This window comes from Pan troglodytes, chromosome 10 (genome assembly GCF_028858775.2).
Source record: "Pan troglodytes isolate AG18354 chromosome 10, NHGRI_mPanTro3-v2.0_pri, whole genome shotgun sequence".
NCBI classification, from domain to species: Eukaryota; Metazoa; Chordata; class Mammalia; order Primates; family Hominidae; genus Pan; species Pan troglodytes.
The window spans coordinates 97,903,580-97,909,579 of record NC_072408.2 but is presented as its reverse complement, the minus strand read 5'-3'; positions in this window follow the sequence as shown (position 1 = coordinate 97,909,579).

Sequence of the window (6,000 nt, the reverse complement as noted above, 5' to 3'; positions counted from 1 at the left end):
TTCTGTGCATTTATTCTCCAAATTCCTGGAGTGGAGAAGAGGAGTGGAATGCAGGACAGAATAAAGACAGGATGATCCCTTGGTTGTGGCCATCATTCAATATCTTTTTCTCCTTGGATACAGGAAATTGAAAACTTAAAAGGAAAAACAAATGTTAAAAATCTACAATAAACAGAAATAATTTGATAGAGGCCAGATTCCTTATTCCATGTGTTTTCCTGCATTATTGAAGAAGTATGCAAGGAAGCGCCATCAAAAGAAATAAAATAAAATAAAAATAAATAAAATAAATACAATTTATTTGGCATAAATTAAATGTGCACAAATTCTAGAAAATAACACAACACTTTTTGTTTATTTGGGGAGAACCTATGCAATTTTTTTCTGCTTACAGGAACTACAATAGTATCAATAAGTTGTGATATTTAAGACAATTTTACCAAGGTATGTATTCTTTTCCTAGAAGCTGAAACACACCTAGAAGAGGGGGAAAATGTAATACCTGCAAGACTTTTTAAAAAATCTTTTATTTTTTTTTAGAGATGAACTTGGCTTGCTTTTTTTGTTTCTGAGTACAAAGTAAAGAAAACTTTTCACTCAGTCTCTTAAATGATTAGGTAGGTGAAATAAGAGAAGTTTATCTTTTGTAACAAACTCTAAAGGTGCTTGGTGCAAACTTTTTTGTTTTGTTTTAAATACTCTCTTGCTCCCTTCAGCCCAATAAAGCCTTTTCAATGCCCTAGAGAACCTCTACTTGACTAAATACTGATTAACCAAATGCAGGATCTAGTGAGGTGTTTATTAGCAATAATTCTAACTATACTCCTTTAAAGACCCAGTCTGACCATTCATCACTTTTAATATTTCCCACGTTCCCAGGCCCTTGTACCAACACTTTAGGGTCGCTTTCCATGCCACTTTTTCCATAAAGTCATTATTGTCTCCCATTATAAAATCAAATGACCTTCTCTTGCCCTGATTTTCTTCTCTATTCATCCCCTTCTTTTCCTTTACCTCCCCTTCCCTCCTCTCCCTTTTCCTGCCCTCTCTCTCCTCTCTCTCTTTCTTCTTTTCTTTTATCTGAACTCTATATTTACCCCTGCTTCATGCCACATTCCCCTTTGTACCTTATGTTAAGTTTGTTTACACATCTCTTACTCATCCATTTAGAATATGAGTTTTATGGAAGTGGTGTTTATCTCCCATTTATTCAAGTGATTACTGAGGAGAAGACTTTTGCCAAAATGTGCTAGGTCTGGGGAACACAAAGTGGTTTTCCACCTGCAATTCAAGTCTGCTAAATGTGCTAAGGCATCTGTTATGTTAGACCAGTTGGGAGAAGAGTGAAGTTTCCTTTCTCTATGCCCTGGGAATAAACTCATGTTAACAAATAAATGAGCATAACGAATTAATAGTAAAGGCTAATTAATAGCTTTTGCAACAGCGGTTATAAGTTTTCCAAGAGAGAAATGCAACTCCCAGAAATAAGGATCCTGTCAACACTGGAGCTGACAGTTTGTCTACGACTCACCCCACCCACCCTTAGGGGCTTTTCTAAAAAACTGATTGTTACGATAGAGTCCATCTGGTGAAAATGGCAAGAAAACGACAAAGGTTTTTCATCACCGTCCTCACATTGGCATTGCAGCCAATTGGCAGCAGAGTAAACTTGGAGTTTCTTTATTTTTTCTCTCTCATCTCATGGGCTATGGAAAGTTCTAAATTTTAAAGGACAACAAGGCTGTATTTCAGAGGTGACAGAGTGAAATTCTATGCCCTGCCTTCCACTTCAAGCTCAAGTAACTCCTGACTAACATATTGTAATATAGCAGAAAGAACAGTTTTGAATACTTCTGCCCTAGGATCTGCTCTCCCAAGAAGCAGTGGGAAAAATAGTTGAGATCAGAAGTCATAATTCAGTAAAAAATGTAGAGCAGATTTGCTCAGAGTGTTATGCTTGGCCAGTTTGAATCTGCAACACCCTGCAGCCATGATAAAAGTGCAAATTTCTAGGCTCCCTCACAAGCCTAAGTCAGAACCTCTGAAGTTAGGGCTCAGCAACATGAAATTTTGACAAGCTGTCAGGATGATTCTAAACTGTAACAATTCCTTAGGTAAGGGTAGTGAAAGGATATTAAAATATTCTAGAAGGAACCCTCATTTAAAAATTGGCTTTTTATTTTTTTTGTGGGGATTATTAATAGAAAACATTGTTTTTGAAATCTGAGTTTAGATTATTGTTCTTGTCTTCTAGGAATTCAGAAATTTGTAAAGAATATGCTAAAAATTACTTTGGGGCACTATCTTGAACATTAAGAGAGTGAATATGTTAAAGGTAATGCAATTAGTTGGCTATTAAATGACTTAAAAAGCCAAAGAATTCAAATAGTCTTGCATGAAGTTTATAGAGTTGAACAGAAATCCTAGAAATGAGTGTAGAGAGTGAGTTTTCAATTTATGAAGCCAACAGGTTAAGGCCATTTTCAGCAGTTGAAAATAAATTTAACAGTGAAGATATTTATTGCCCTTTGGCTGAAAACAATGTTTAGAATTAAGTTGCTGGCTTTGGAGAAATCTGTAAAATGTATAGTAGATTATGTGGCCAGTTCTTTCTAACTTTCAAATACTTGAAATAAAATCTGCAGTTTTCTACATGAGGGAGAAAAGTGCTTAGTGGTACATATTCCTGGCCAAATCACTTTAGAATCCAACAGCTTTACTTTACAAGAATTCTTTTCTATAAAATGTGCATTCTTGTTCAATTTCCCTCCCTCCATTTTCCTTCTATAACTTTATAATCTTTAGTCAGATTTTAAGCAAATATAACAATAACTTCAACTATAATAGAAAATATACAAGATGAAAATAAAGCCTGTGTCATTTTGGATACAGACCTCTGTAAACAAAATGTTTGAGCTCACTACAAAATTTCAACTGATATGAAGAAAGTATTTTGTGGTTTTTGGAAGCAAGAAAACATATCTTTTAAAAACCCTCTGTAGCAGTCCTTTAGTTAAGGTGTTGTGGTTGATTTCATTGTGCAAAGCAAATTTCAAAGAGCTTCAGATGGTCATTTGATACTGTGCAATCTCATGCGCCTAGTGGATCATGTTTCCCTAGACAGAATTACAGTGTAAACTTGCATAAAATTTTAATTTGATATTGGTTTTTTCCTTCTTGTTCAGTAAGAGAAACCTATTTTCAGTAATAGCAATATCATATACACACAAAGACTTCAATGTAAAGGATTCTACAAATAAGATCTTCAGAATTGATAGACACAGTTAAAATGATGTGATAGATAAAATTCCATGGAATCTTCATAGTATGAAAGTTAAGTATTAAAAAATCCAAATGTTTGAACTACATTTGGGGGAAGTTTTGATTGTGTGACATTTTGAGGTTATAAAACGTAAGAATAGTCTCATATAAGATTTATTCCAAGTTCATCTAATATACTAGCACACAGTTTGTACTAATGCATGTAACTATTTCATCATAGCCTTAAATGCAAATTATGGCACAGAGATTTGACTGAGCTTATTACAATAAATTATTTTTGAGAGATCAAATCAATTGACAAATGGATGGAGGAGTAATTTGACACCTAATTGAATTTTTTTTTTTTTGGGGGGGGGGACGGTGTCTCGCTCTGTTGCCCAGGCTGGAGTGCAGTTGCGTGATCTCGGCTCACTGCAAGCTCCGCCTCCCGGGTTCATGCCATTCTCCTGCCTCAGCCTCCCGAGTAGAGTAGCTGGGATTACAGGCGCCCACCACCATGCCCGGCTAATTTTTTTGTATTTTTAGTAGAGACGGGGTTTCACCATGTTAGCCAGGATGGTCTCGATCTCCTGACCTCGTGATCCACCCGTCACGGCCTCCCAAAGTGCTGGGATTACAGGCGTAAGCCACTGCACCCGACACCTAATTGAATTTTTATGAACTCTATAGTAGAGCATCTCTTCTATATGACTACCTTTTACAGCACTTACTAAGGTATATCATAACTTTTTGTAAATGATTATTGTCTTCAGTTCATATTGATGTAGAACTAAAATATTGTCAAATTTGCCTGTTTAAAAACATGCTCCAGGCCAGGCGCAGTGGCTCATGCCTGTAATCCCAGAACTTTGGGAGGCCGAGGCAGGTGGATCACCTGAGATCAGGAGTTCGAGACCAGCCTGGCCAACATGGTGAAACCCCATCTCTACTACAAATATTAAAAAAATTAGCCGGGCGTGGTACTGGGCGCCTGTAATCCCAACTACTCAGGAAGCTGAGGCAGGAGAATTGCTTGAACCCAGAAGATGGAGGTTGCAGTGAGCCAACATGGTCCCTCTGCACTCCAGCTTGGGTGACAGAGTAAGACTCCGTGTCAAAAAAAAAAAAAAAAAAAAAAAAACAAAAAACAAAAAACAAAAAACATGCTCCAGTTATCCACATAATAAAAAATAACAAAAAAATCCCTGCAAATGTCTTACTATTTAAATTACCATAATCCTTCGCATTGTTTTTCTTTGCCAAATAACAATTTTAAGTCCATCACTTACCATCAAGTGATAAATTACTTACAAGCAAAGTAAAGGACCAATGACAATGACTATTTCAAGGTTGTTATTCTCCTTGAACTTTCTGAAGCATTGAACACAGATAGGTACCTGTATTGAAAATTGTTTTTTTTTTTGAATGCCTAAATCACACAGCTTTTTTCCTGGTTTTATTCTTTTATTCATTTATATACTAATTTGTTTGTATTTTCACCAGAAAAAATTACACTGTATATAAGATTATAGAAAGTAGTTTCATCCTAAGAGCAGTAAATATTAGTAATGAGATAATTTAAGTGAACAAAAAGTAGCTGATAACTTTTCCTTCTTTCTACTAGCAAAAGTCTTTTTAAAAATTGTATACAGAACAAAAGGCATCAGATTCAGGTGTTTACAATATAATTGTAATCACTTTATTTCTGCTTCCCTAATTTAGGAGATAGAGGGTGAAGAAAACTTGGCTGTGTTACCATCAGTGCAGTTTATTTCTTCAGATTCAACAAATGAAATTCACAGTGGTTTCTGGAATCTCCATTACTATCCACTGGCACCAAACACAGAATAACAAACACATACTTTTTTGGTTCTATTCAAGAATTACACACAAGAAAAGTAGGTTTGTGTTATATACTTCTTCAGCATCTTTAGTTACTGTGGTAATACAACAGCACCAGACATTTTTTCTTTATAGTTTTTTAGATGACATCTTTCTTAATGCCTCAATTAAGAAGGGTATCCCTTTAATAGAAAAAGAAATCACATCTTATCCAAAATTATGAATATGGAAAATATGGATGTGATCTTTAGCCAGCAACATGAATGACTATTCCAACAAGAAACTGAAAAGAAAATTATTATACAACATTCAAGCTATTCTCAAAGATACCTCCATGAAAAATCAGGTTCTCAATTAGAGGTCATGGACCAGATGGACACATTGCAAGGCTGAAACATAAAAATAAATTCTGGTTGAAAACAAAACCAATGAGATATAAACAACAATATTTAAATAAATTTAAAATATACAAGCTTATGTATATTTTAAAAAATAAACATTTTACAGGAACCTATATAAACAAAAAGATGTATTTAAATATACTAAAAGTATGGTGCATGAGGAGAGGCATAAAATAAAAAAGGAATGGTTAAAAATGCAAAACATCATTAAAACAGAAGAAGAGCTTTGTATGGAAAATTATCACAATCATCTATGCCTGAGTTATGGCTAAATGAATGTGAAATCCTGCTTTCATTAAGATATGTTTTAATGGATGTATCTTGAGACAAATTCTCATTACAACTCCAGTTAGAGGTTTTTCTTTCCCTAGCAATCTGCTTTCTTATTCCTTCTGACAGTAGTAATAATAAAAGCTAACCTTTGATGATTGCCTATGTTCTAAACGTGTTAAATGTTGAATTATACCTAATCTTAAAAATGATCCAATGACGTAAG